The 14,270-nt window shown below is 37.8% G+C and overlaps 2 protein-coding genes and 1 long non-coding RNA gene across 10 annotated transcripts in view; 1 reads left to right on the plus strand and 2 right to left on the minus strand.

Annotated features, from left to right (window-relative positions):
* Positions 1-14,270, plus strand: part of LOC147343647 (uncharacterized) — a 301,851-nt gene that overhangs the window by 166,308 nt on the left and 121,273 nt on the right. The gene's annotated exons all lie outside the window — the stretch shown is intronic.
* Positions 1-14,270, minus strand: part of TUSC3 (tumor suppressor candidate 3) — a 197,813-nt gene that overhangs the window by 113,669 nt on the left and 69,874 nt on the right. The window lies entirely within an intron of this gene.
* On the minus strand, positions 1,499-3,356 carry LOC147343649 (uncharacterized). The gene is made up of 2 exons (XR_015156328.1): positions 3,306-3,356; positions 1,499-1,704 (listed from the first exon to the last, which is right to left on the minus strand). It is a non-coding gene; the product is annotated as an uncharacterized LOC147343649 (long non-coding RNA).

The following is a 14,270-nucleotide window of genomic DNA, read 5'->3' on the forward strand; positions in this document are numbered from 1 at the left end:
AACCCCACACACCCTAAGTAAGTCTAAATTAGAGATTGTGAAATCTGGAGAGTCTGACTAAAAGCCTGCTTAGTCAGATTAATGTCACAGATCAATGTCCCTTTCAAGATCAATCTGCTTCACTGTACTTTAGGATGAAAAAAAGAAATACCTTACACCATATACCATCACAAATACATGCTATTTGTTAAAGGAATAGTGGTCTTGACTTGAAAGATTATAATGACTAAAGCATCTAATATCATATCATCTAATATCAATTTCACATGCAATACAGAATGTACATCTTAATCATCAATAATATGTATTCAGTGTTTTCATATGTTATGCAAATAATAAAAAATACATCACAGTCTCCACCTCTAAGATGCTTGTTAGAGAATAGAAAAGACACACACAAACATACAAAGGAGATACATATACTTAAAAAAAACTGCAGACTGCAGGTGCTATACAAAAGTGTGAATGTGAAAATATTCAAGAAAGAATGGAAGGGCTAAATAGTAAGCAAGGAAGGACAGGAAGAGGATATCAAGGTAAGAGAGAGTATAAACAAACACTACCCAGTCTGAAATGTGTATTATGTAGTTAAATAATAGAATATAAGTTTCATGTCAGAAAATAGGAAAGAAGAAACTGATACCTCTCTTCCAAGAGAAAGATACACAAGATCCTAACTTTACTCTGTAAATAGTGAACAGCTACTGAGTGTTTTGAAAGAAGTACATTATGTAAAATGTTGATTAAGAAAGCTGTAATTGGCAGGAGAGGGCATAATGTATTATAGCAGGAGAAAATAAATGTTTTTAAACCACCTTGAATGTTACTATAATGGTCTAGTTGGGAAAATCTACGAGGCTATTAAAATAGTATATAAATGAAGATATGACCTGTTTCGTACATATACTCCTTTAGCATCTAACATGCCGAAACAACCAGCAAAATTTTCTGCACATTTTGCTTTTAGTTAGGAATCCATTTGGCTGGAATAAAGAATTCCAGGGGAGCTGAGAATATTACATTTTTTTCAACACAAATACAATACTTAGTGAAAATTTAATACTGACAAGATAAATGGGGCCTTCTTCTGTTGAATATAATTTAGTAGCAATAGGACTAGAAACCAGATATGTCTGTCATGAAAAGTAATTCAATAAGCCTAAGAAATACATATTTCAATGTTGATAATATCTATTTAGAATTAAGACTTGGTAGAAGGAATGTGCAAATATTAACATATGTCCAATAACATAAACCCTGTTCTCTAAACTTAACTCCATTACCTCTTATCCCTCCATTTCCCAACTTCTTCACGCTTAAGCCTAACTAATGACAAAGGAAGTCACTGGCTTCTTGCAAAGACTTGTGTCAGCTTATTCTAATGAGCAAAGCCATCACTAGTACTTATGAGAACTCTACCAACTTCACTGTTTCCTGAAACTGAAAGCTGAAAACTGCAAATGCTCCAAGCACTTAAATAAGCACTTTTCCAACACTGTTAGCTAAAAAGTATTTTCTTTTTTAATAGTTCATAGGAACATTAGAGATGCAACACCATGAATGGAGGGTACATTGTAAACGTTTCTAATCCATTCACATGCAGCCTGAAGAGGGCAGTCAAGTTGTGGCCAAGCATCCAGAAAGGCTTACGCAGCAACTGCAGGGCACAGGTCTGATAAAGCTCTTCTATTAAATCTTTCCAATCTTTTATTATGAAAACAAGAAAAAAAATCACTTAACCCAAATGCTGTAACATTTTATATTATCATCAAGTATTATTAGCTCATCTATAGTCGTATATACTAACACAGCTCCCATGATGAATGTATATTTTATCTTTTTATCCCTTGAAGGGATTTTTAAAGAAACATGGTTTCTCTTTTTAAGGTTAATCAAATTTCCTATAAAGTAACAAATATCAAAATCCCAATGTATGTTTTTTACAGTTATATGTTTATGATGAATTATAAAGATTGAATTATAAAATTATAAAGATTGAATTCAAAAGGGGAAGAGGCAGCAAAGGATGAGATGGTTCGATAGCATCACCGACTCAATGGACATGAGTTTGAGCAAACTCTGGAAGACAGTGAAGGACAGGGAAGCCTGGCGTGCTGCAGTCCATGGGGTCAAAAAGAGTTGGACATGACTTCAGTGGCTGAACAACAGCTACTTATATATTGCATAGATACATCAGAGTATGTCTTCATAAAACATCAAATTAATACTGGAGTGGGTAGCCTTTCCCTTCTCCAGGGGATCTTCCCAACCCAGGTCTTCCACATTGCAGGTGGATTCTTTACCTGCTGAGCCACAAGGGAAGCTCAAGAATACTGGAGTTGGTAGCCTATCCCTTCGTCAGCAGATCTTCCCAACCCAGGAATCAAACCAGGGTCTCCCGCACTACAGGTGGATTCTTACCAACTGAGCTATCAGGGAAGCCCCAGTTAATCTCTACAGATGATAATATATATAGAGAGAGATCTGGGGTGAGCAGAACCACCCACTACTTATGGTCCTGGTATCCTGAAGAGAGAAAAGTTGGTAAACAACATGCTGCACAAAGATTTCAACAGTGACTTCTCTCTGGTTGTGCCACACATATTCAGGATACTACTTACTATATGGAAATATATTAAATAGACCCAATGCCACTGGCTCTGTACGGTTCACTACTTCTATGATAAAGATGTTGTGTCCATTACACTATGTTTTCTGTGCATCTATTTTTTCCTTAGAAAACTATTCTAACATGAATATATCATTCCAACACATATCTTACATCAAAAATGTATATGAACGTAAGAGATACTAAACTGTATATAACATGCACATACAACTCAGTTTATGAGTCAGTAGAATTTTTGTTCTCAAGAAAAATGGTAACACAAACATACAAGAAAGCTTAAAGGGTGTATGCTAAGAAAACTGACACATAATGTAGGTAAAAGAAAGGAACGGCACAGAGACTCCAGTCCATAATTTGTTTTCAGAGATCATACTGGCATTGAAATTCTCCAACTATTTTATAAATACGTAACGAGAGACCAAATGACCAAATACATAATATTGGTGGGATCCAGGGTTTCAATTTGTAGAAAGCAGATAAAACTTAGAATGAGGAAAATACAGGAAAAACCCTACAGTATTAGCTTGGAAGAGGAGATATCCAATTAAAGTCGTAAGTTATGTCTTTATTAATTTATATGACACATACATACACACACATATGTACACACATCTTAGCTCTATTAAAAAGGTCTGAAAACAATGATACTATCTCAACAGGAAAGAGTGTAACTTACCCAGGTGTTGCTTTCTAAACACTGTTTCCAACAAAAAGAGGAAGGACTCCTCAAAAAAAAAAAAAAAAAATGCTTCTTTCAGTTCCACGAATAAGTATAATGTAGGCTTAGAATATTTTACTGAGCCAGAAAGCAAAGACTAACAGAGGCATTCAATGACATGGGAGTTGGTTTCCACTGGAAATTTAGGGCAACTTGAAGAGTGAAGAAGAATAATCACAGTAATGGGTTAGTGAATAAACAAGAATCTCTGAGTAGAGATACTCCAAGGGGAAAATGAAGGAAGAGCTCTCCTTTATAGACAAATACTAACCAATTAACGTAGATGCAAAGACAGAATGTTCAAAATCACCACTTCACAATAATCAACGAAACACCAAATTCAGGCAGAGATTATCAATGGATGTTACGATCGCTGAGTAAAGTACCAAGAAATAGGACAGTTACATAATTTTTAAGCATTCCCCCCTCTTAACCTATTCACCTCCTGCTAACACTTATTACCAGGGAAGGATATACTTATACAACAGAAACATGCAGGGATCCCCACTGTGATCAAGTAATCGATTTCACCTTTGGTATCTAAAAGAACTAACATTATATCTAGTGAAAGCTATCGTTTTTCCAGCAGTCATGTATGGATGTGAGAGTTAGACTATAAAGGAAGCTGAGCATCGAAGAATTGATGCTTTTGAACTGTGATGTTGGAGAAGACTCTTGAGAGTCCCTTGGATTGCAAGGAGACAGAACCAGTCCATCCTAAAGGAGACTCAGTCCTGAGTGTTCATCAGAAGGACTGATGCTGAAGCTGAAACTCCAATACTTTTGGCCACCTGATGTGAAGAACTGACTCACTGGAGAAGACACTGATGCTGGGAAAGACTGAAGACAGGAGAAGGAGACGACAGAGGATGAGATGGTTGGATGGCATCACCAACTCAATGGACATGAGTCTGAGCAAGCTATGGACAGGGAGGCGTGGCGTGCTGCAGTCCATGGGGCTGCAAAGAGTCAGACATGACTGAGTGACTGAATTGAAGTGAACATTATATGCCTCCTGATACAATGCAGTAAGAAGTACACAGATAATTGCTATAGTACTTGTGTAAAAATTAGTCAATGAATTTAATCATGAGGAAACAATCAAGTAAATCCAGATCATGAAACAATATACAAGGCAAGTTGTCTGAATTCCTTAAAAAAAAAAGAAAAAGCAGACTGTATCATTGAACTAATGTCAACTCATTTAAAAATGATGTTACTCTGATTATGTAAGGATGTCATATTAAAATATGCAAACTTAAATATTTAGTGGTGATATTTCATGATGTCTATATTTGCTGGTACATGACTCATCTGCTTCAAGATGGTGGAATAGGATGGGGAGACCACCTTCTCCCTCACAAATTCATCAAAAATCATTTGAATGCTGAGCAACTTCCACAAAACAACTTCTGAACACTGGTGGAGGACACCAGGCACCCAAAAAAGGCAGCCCATTCTCTTCTAAAGGAGGCAGGACAAAATATAAAAGACAAAAAGAGAGACAAAAGAGTTAGGGATAGAAACCTATCCTAGGCAGGGAGTCGTGAATGAGAAGTTTTCACACAGTAGGAAACCCACCCACAGCGGGGTATGTGGGGGAATTCACGCCTAACCACAACTGCGGAAAAGAGAACTTTCCAGCCAAAGGCTCTAGCATAACAACCTAATGCTCAGCCTGGCCCACTCACATAACAAAGGATTGAGCAAACACCAAAGGAGAGCTAGCCAGCTGCGTACAGGCCCCTCCCCACCCAAAGGCAGGGAGGAAGAGTGCCTGAAGAACTATGGACAGAGGTTCCTGACAGTGTACAGTCCTGTCCGACTCTTTAGGAGCCCATGGACTGTAGCCCACCAGGCTCCTTGGTCCGTGGGATTTTCCAGGCAAGAGTACTGGAGTAGGTTGCCATTTTCTTCTCCATGGGATCTTCCCAAACCAGGGATCGAACCAGGATCTCCTGCATTGTAGGCAGAGGCTTTACCATCTGACCTACCAGGGAAGCCCTAGCAATGTACAGGGGGCGGTAATCAAGACCATCCCCAAGAAAAAGAAATGGAAAGAAGCAAAATGGTTGTCTGAGGAGGCCTTACAAATTGCTGAGAAAAGAAGAGAAACGAAAGGCAAAGGAGAAAGAGAAAAAAAAGATATGCCCATTTGAATGCAAAGTTCCAAAGAAAAGCAAGGAGCAATAAGAAAGGTTTCCTCAGAGATCAATGCAAAGAAATAGAGGGAAACAATAGAATGGGAAAGGACTAGAGATCTCTTCAAGAAAATCAGAGACACCAAGGGAACATTTCATGCAAAGATGAGCACAATAAAGGACAGAAATGGTATGGACCTAACAGAAGCAGAAGATACTAAGAGGTGGCATGAATACACAGAACTATAGGGAAAAAAAAATGTTCATGACCCAGATAATCACGATGGTGTGAACACTCACCTAGAGCCAGACATTCTGGAATGCAAAGTCAAGTGGGCCTTAGGAAGCATCACTACGAACAAACTTAGTGGAGGTGATGGAATTCCAATTGAGCTATTTCAAATCAGATGATGCTGTGAAAGTGCTTTCAAAGTGAAAGTGAAAGGTGAAAGCCGCTCAGTCATGTCCGACTCTTTGCAACCCCGTGGAATTCTCCAGGCCAGAATATTGGAGTGGGAAGCCTTTCCCTTCTCCAGTGTATCTTCCTGACCCAGAAATCGAACCACGGTCTCCTGCACTGCAGGTGGATTCTTTACCAACTCAGCTATCAGGGAAGCTCAATAAGCCAGCAATATGCAGCCCAACATGCTGCATTCAATATGCCAGCAAAATCTGGAAAACTCAGCAGTGGCCACAGGACTGGAAAAGGCCAGTTTTCACTCCAATCCCAAAGAAAGGCAATGCCAAAGAATGTTTGGCATTGAAGGTCCACACAATCGCACTCATCTCACACGCTAGCAAAGTAATGCTCAAAATTCTCCAAGCCAGGCTTCAACAGCACGTGAACCATGAACTTCCAGATGTTCAAGCTGGATTTAGAAACGGCAGAGGAACCAGAGATCAAACTGTCAACATCCAGTGGATCATCGAATAAGCGAGAGCGTTCCAGAAAGCCATCTACTTTTGCTTTACTGACTATGCCAAAGCCTTTGACTGTGTGTATCACAACAAACTGTGGAAAATTCTGAAAGAGATGGGAACACCACACCACCTGACCTGCCTCCTGAGATATCTGTACACAGGTCAAGAAGCAACAGTTAGAACTGGACATGGAACAACAGACTGGTTCCAAATTGGGAAAGGAGAATGTCAAGGCTGTATACTATCACCCTGATTATTTAACTTATATGCAGAGTACATCAATGCAAAATGCAAGGCTGGATGAAGCACAAGCTGGAATCAAGACTGCCAGGAAAAATATCAATAATCTCAGATATGCAGATGACACCATGCTTACGGCAGACAGTGAAGAACTAAAGAGCCTCCTGATGAAAGTGAAAGGAATGTGAAGAAGTTGGGTTAAAACTCCACATTCAGAAAACTAAGATCATGGCATCTGGTCCCATCACTTCATGGCAAATAGTTGGGGAAACAATGGAAACAGTGACAGACTTTATTTTCTTGGACTCCAAAATCACTGCCGATGGTGACTGCAACCATGAAACTAAAAGATGCTTGCTCCATGGAAGAAAAGCTGACCAACCTAGACAGTGTATTAAAAAAGTAGAGACATTACTTTGTCAACAAAGGTCCATCTAGTCAAGGCTATGGTTTTTCCAGTGGTCATGTATGGATGTGAGAGTTGGACTATGACAGCTGAGTGCCAAAGAATTGATGCTTTTGAACTGTGGTGTTGGAGAAGACTCTTGAGAGTCCCTTGGACTGCAAGGAGATACAACCTGCCCATCCTAAAGGCAATCAGTTCTGAATATTCATTGGAAGGACCATGCTGAAGCTAAAACTCCAATACTTTGGCCACCTGATGCAACGATCGGACTCATTTGAAAAGACCCTGATGCTGGGAAAGATTGAAGGCAGGAGGAGAAGGGGACGACAGAGGATGAAATGGCTGGATGTCATCATCAAAGCAATGGACATGAGTTTGAGCAGGCTCTGAGAGTTGGTGATGGACAGGGAAGCCTGGCGTACTGCAGTCCACGGGGTCACAAAGAGTTGGACACGACTGAGCGAGTGAACTGACTGACTGACTGAACTGACTGATTTTTTACTTATACTTAAAAGACTGAACAGAGAAACACAAAGACCATCTCTCATCACCCTGTTCTACAAGAGTTAAATTGTAACCACAGCAGCCACCCACTGACACTACCACGGAGAAGAATTCAGGATGAAAAATGCCCAGGAGCCCTGTGCTTTGGATAAACAGGCCCTTAAGTAGTCAGACCACTGAAATTCAGGAAGAATTTCAATGACCAGATTCTTGAATCTTTCCAGAAGCAGAAAAGCACTAAATCATTAACTTGAGTTATCTGTTCTTCGGGATGAGCAGTAATCTTTTACCAAACTGTGTGCCTCACTGCATGCATTTCTCAGCTAAAACATACATTTACTGGCTCCTCCCCTATCTTTTCAGAGCAGCTTCTCAGAAATGAGTGGCTATCTCCCAGGGTATAAAACTTAAAATCATAAAACTCCTGTGTGTCTTCAAGTCAATGAGCAAAATCAAATGTGACAAAATATTAAAATTATGAATCTTAGGAAAGGGTACACTGGTGCCTTTGTATTAATACTACTGTTTCGAGTTTCTGTAGCTTTCAAATTATAAGATGGATGACTAAAACTGGGCTTTATATACAAATAATACAGAAAATAGAGCTCAGAGAATGCTACAATGTCACACAGATAATGAAAGTTCATGAAAACATTCATCTATTTATTGTAAAATAGTCGGAATTAACCAACCTGGGGAAGAGACACCTAGGAAGAAATTTAGTACAATGAAGTTATATCATATGCCTTAGACATTAAAAAATAAACTAGACAGAGCTCAACAATAACCCTAGAATGTCATTTATATTAAACTGCTTACGGATTCAATCAAGTCTGAAACAGTCCTCACGTATTAGACAAGCCAGGCAAAATATGTGTGAATGACATGAGAGTTTGATAGTCTTTGAGAAAGTGAAATACTTTGTCCAGGTAGCCAGGCATATTTGAAAAACCTAAGAATTAAGGCCATAGAGAAATATTATCTGAGGACTAGAAGCAACAACAAGGGTTGCAGACCCAAAGCCATTTAGAAAGCACTTACAAGTGCATTAAGTGATGCAAAAGGTGATTTTATCTATTGATAAACACAGTTCTCACCTTATGTGCTGCCCTTAGAATAGAATTTCCTAAGAGATGTGACTTCACCATAGTGAAACAAAAGGGTGATGAACTATTCCACATGATGTGGGCTAGCTGGCTTCAACTCACCAGCCCTTGTTTGAAATGCTAACCTGAATGAAAGCTTTTCATGATCTAAAGAGTTTAAGAAATGCTGGCTGATGGATCCCTGCCCTAAAAGACTAATAATCTTAGTTGGGAATGCAAAAGCCAAATGCAAATTACAGTTCACAGGATAAAAGCAATGATGAATATGTACACTTAAGGAAAGCATTAAATTTACTAGCTCAGGAGTCACAAATCCCAACCCTGACAGGTATTAGCTCTGTGACTTTGGGAAAACTGTATAACCTCTCAGCCTAGATAGGCTCATCTAAAGAAATGATTTTTTTTTTAACTCTTACCATGTAGAGCAGTGAGAATGCCAAGAGATATTACATACATAGATGACTTAACCTAGGACTGCCCAAATAATTTATACATAGTAAATAATTTTATTTAGAGAAGGAAAGACATTAACCAGTTAATATCTATCAATGCAATAATTTATTCTCCCTTGTCTTTAAAATGTCTTTGCAATTACTAATTATATCTTCTTTTATTTGACATTCAACAATATATTAATTTCTAGTATTACCAGCCTTTGATGATATGTGCACCCAGACTGATTCCATATGTACTTTTCGATTTTCCAACACCAGGATGTTTTTTCCTTACCTCTACTGAACCATAGTAATAACCTTGGAAGAAAATATTTTGTTCTTAGAATTTTTAGTGAATTCTGGAAAAGATGAGTAACTGTGTGGTAGAATACATCTAAAAGATTTAGCAATTATGAAGAATATTCCTCACAGTACAATCTAAAAAAGGAAGTTTGGAGTTAACACTTATGGGAGGTGAGAATTGTACTGAGTAGTCTTAATTAACAACTTTATTTGGCCAAGGAGGTTGATGTTCCCACTGAGGAAGGTGAGAATTGAATTCTGAGATTTGTGAATAAACTGACTGTGTGAAAGAAGAGCAGAGTGATTTGCTAAGAGGGCTTACGAGGAGGCCAATAGCTCATTCACCAGCCTTTCAGCAAAGAAAAGCAACTGGAGAATCTCAGTGTGTTAGCTCTAGAAGAAAATTTTACTTTTTCTTAAAGAAAACAAAAAAAGCAGAGAAGTCTCACAAAGGAAAAGCACTAATCTTTTAAAATTATAGTTATTAACATTTCAATGATTCTATGGATTATAAAAAAATTACAGCAGTATCACAAGATGGTCCCAAATTACACTGACACACAGAAGTACCCCGGAGAATTCATGTATTTTTTAAATTAAAAAAAAAAAAAAAAAAACATTGCTGTTGATGGGTGCCTTTCTCCATGAATCTACAACTCCCTTTGAGGCTTAATTTATAATACAAAATATAATCTGAATACTTGTTCTTGAAATTTTTTCCCTGAAACCCCTCCTTATCTTTTCATCTTAGTTGTCCCCTTGAGATCTCTCTGATGCACTCTGTCCATATAGGCCACAGTTGGTAATCTCTTGGCTCAATGACAGCAGATCTCAAACCACTGTTTGATCAGAATTATTTAACAAATTCTCCTTTTAAATTTGCAGTATTCTATAAATCTAACCTCCTCATCCAACATACTCAAAGGCATCCCCCTCTTTCAGCTCAGTTACCGTTTTCCCCCTCCAGTTCCATTAAAATCCTGAGTTATTTCGACATGCATGTTTATAGTATACAAATTATTACACTAGCCCAGCCTTATTACAAAGTATTACATTACCCCAGCCTTATTACTCCTAAAGCCTCTCTATTACATCAACAATCATCTACACTATACATCAGCAATTTACTTATTTATTAAATCAACCCTTTCCAACCTCCTAATTTTCAACTCCATCCCCCTTTCACACAAAACCTCATATGAAAATCTATAAAACAGATAACTAATGACAGCTGACTGTCTAGCACAGCAAACTACACGTGCTCTGTAGTATATACATGTACAGCTGATTCACTGTGCTGTACAGTAGAGACTAACACGACATGTAAAGTAACTAAGCACCAATTAGAAAAGAAAGAAAGAAAATCTAGCTTAACTGTATCACACCTAGTTGATCAACTGTCCCGTGGCTTCTCTGATGCCCTATCCAACTTCTAACTCACATTTATACATTTCAAATATACTCTTGTTAGCACAGTCAGAATATTTGCCTAGTCTACTTCACAGAATAAAGCAAACAGCTTAGTCCCTACAGAGGATGCTCTTGCTCCTCAATTGCTGAGTACTGGGGAAGAAAATCATTTAATTCCGGAGATTCTTCACTAAAAATCTGAATATTCTAGTTTCATCAAGGATCCTTGTCAATGCCATATGGTCATTCCAATTAGTTAAGCTTCCTACTCCAATTTTTCCTCAAAGAAATTAAATTTTTAAAAGCTATTAATCACTAAACTGCTTCTCACCTTCCCTTTCTCTATCCTAGCTGCATACTAGGATTACCTAGAACATCTTTAAATGTCCTCCCCGCCAAAAAACAAATCAAAATATCTGGGCATGGGAATCACATATCTACTCTATACTTTTTATTTGCCTCTAAAGCTTCACCTGTTCTTTCTTCTCTAACAACTTCACCCTCTTTCTAACCTGTGAAATGACTTTTTCAAATAACTTCAATCTTTTTCTCTCATAAATCTAAAACTACTCTAAAATTTAAAAGTTTATTACAAAACAGGCTGTAATAAACAAGTAAATACAAGTTATTTTGAGCTAAGCATCATTAAAAAATTGAGGATCCATATTTAACAATTTAACAACATACTTCATTAAGTCAACTACTATCTACAGGATATGCCATTTACATTATGTTTTGGTTTACATTATCAAATAACATACAATTATATGTAACTGTGAAATAAATACTTAGATAATAAAACCTTTCTAGATTGTTGTTATTTAGTCACTAAGTCATGTCCAACTCTTTATGACCCCATGGACTGTAGCCAGCCAGGCTCCTCTATCTATGGAATTCTCCAGGCAAGAATACTGGAGTGGGTTGCCATTTCTTTCTCCAGGGGATCTTCCCGACCCAGGGATCAAACCCTGGTTTCCTGCATTGCAGGTGGATTCTTTCCCACTGAGTCAATCGGTACATCCTTTCTAGATTACAGTCGCAAAAATATAATAATAGATCTCTTCATAATAATGAATACATAAAATCAATATATTCAGTTTTTAGAAGCAAAGAAATGATTTCCCTAAATTATATATGGCATTATAGGATGCCAGAGGATAGTCTGAATTTTTGTGGAATTTGAGCTGTTACACCAAATGCCAATTAAGATGTATTTTTGCTCCACAAGTGCTGAACAACCCTTGTTTATGAACATAAACACACCCTGTTCTTAAGTGCTAGCCCAATGCTGACAAATGCTAATGTCCACTTAAGTACGAGTCTTCAAATTGATAGGAAGGGGACTCAGAATCATCTGAAATACTGTTTTTCAAAATAGTTTGCTCATTATCTTTTTTACCTACCTTGACCTGTCTCAACATACACTCATTACTAGATTGTGATGAAATCTTTCATAAAAATTTCAGAACACTGAAATTCCCTTTCTGCAAGCTAGTCTATGGGGTCGCACAGAATCGGACATGACTGAAGTGACTTAGCAGCAGCAGCGGTCTGACAGAAACTGATTAGTTTTCTTCCACTGGCTCATGTTACTAATGATTTTGTTTTCCACTAAAGTTCAAAATGGTTTAGAAATCTAAATAAAGTCTACAGATAAATACACAATGTGAAGTCTGAATGTGGAGTCACCACGTAAAAAGTGTTTGTTCTTGAAAAGAAAAACATTCATCCAAGAAGAAACAGAAAAACTGAATTATCCTTAACAACTAAGGAAATGGAATATGTAATTTAAGAACTCCAGGTTAAGACAATTTTACTGGAGAATTTAATCAAACATTTACAGAAGAATTAACACAATTTCTAAAACTAATTTTCCAAATCACTTCCAGAAAATAAATGAGGGAACATTTCCCAATAAAGTTTATGAAGTATTACCATGATACCAAAACTAGACAAAGACAGTATAAGTAATGAAAAATATAAACCAATATCTGATATAACTTAAAATATAAAAGTCTTCAACAAAGTATCAGCAAATTCAATTCAGCAATACTAAAAAAGAATATAATAATCAAGTGGGATATATTCCAAAATGCAAAGTTGATTCAACAGCTGAAAATCAATCAATGTAATCTACCATAGTGTTAGTCACTCAGTTGTGTACAACTCTTTGCAACCCCATGGAGTGTAGCCTGCCAGGCTCCTCTGTCCATGTAATTCTCCAGGCAAGAATACCGAAATGAGTACCCATTCCCTTCTACAGGGCATCTTCCCAACCCAGGGATCAAATCCAGGTATCCTGCATTACAGGTAGATTTTTTACCATCTGAGCCACTAGGGAAGCCCATGTAATCTACCATATGAACGACCTAAAGAAGAAAAATCCCATCAATTAACTCCCCAAATCAGGCAAAATTCAATACCCATTTATGACAAAAGCTCTCAATAAACTAGTAAAGAACACTCTCAATTATAAAGATTAGTAAAAATCTAACAGCTAATAACATAACAAGTGATGAAAGACTGAATGCTTTCTCCCGGGGATCAGATGAAAATGTAAAACATAAAACTTTTAGAAAAACACGTAAGAGGAAAAAAAAATTGGTGGCTAGGCATAGAGTTCAATTTGACAAGACAAGATCTGTAAAAGATAAACTGAAAAACTGGACTCACTCAATTGAAATCTGCAAAAGATCTTGTTATGAGGATGTAAAGGCAAGCCATAGACTAGGAGGAAATATTTAAGAACTGCATCTTGCCTGGAGAATCCCCATGGACAGAGGAGCCGGGAGGACTATAGTCCGTGGGGCCACAAAGTTGGATATGACTGAGCAACTAAGCAGAGCACAGAAGACATGAACAGATATTTCAGTAAAGAGGTGATACACAGATGACAAAAAAGTACATGAGAAGATGTTCAGCACCATTACATCAGTGAGATGCAAAATAAAACCACAAAATAAAACTACATACCCACGGAATGACTAAAATAAAACTATAACAACACTGATGCTGGTAAGGATATGGAAAAACTAGGCCCTTCACATACTGCTGGTAAGAATGTAAAATGATACAGCCACGCTGGAAAACATTTTGGCATGTAACTACCATGCAACTCAGCCATCACACACTCTGGCAATTTATCTCAGAGAGATGAACACTTCAGTGCACACAAACCTGTACAAGAGTGTTCATAACGGTTGTATTTCTAATAGCCAAAAACTGGAAACAACCCAGGATTCTTTTAGCAGATGGATGGTTAAACAAACTGCAGTACTTCCATACCACAGGATATTGTTGTTTAGTCGCTAAGTCGTGTCCGACTCTTTTGAGACTCCATGGACTGCAGCCCACCAAGCTCCTCTGTCCACAGGGTTTCCCAGGCAAGAATACTGGAGTGAGCTGCCATATGCTTCTCCAGGGGATCTCCCTAACCCAGGGGTCAAACCTGTGTCTCC

Source organism: Bos grunniens, chromosome 27 (genome assembly GCF_055505025.1).
Source record: "Bos grunniens cultivar Pamir isolate PY7600 chromosome 27, Bosgru_T2T1.0, whole genome shotgun sequence".
Lineage (NCBI taxonomy): Eukaryota > Metazoa > Chordata > Mammalia > Artiodactyla > Bovidae > Bos > Bos grunniens.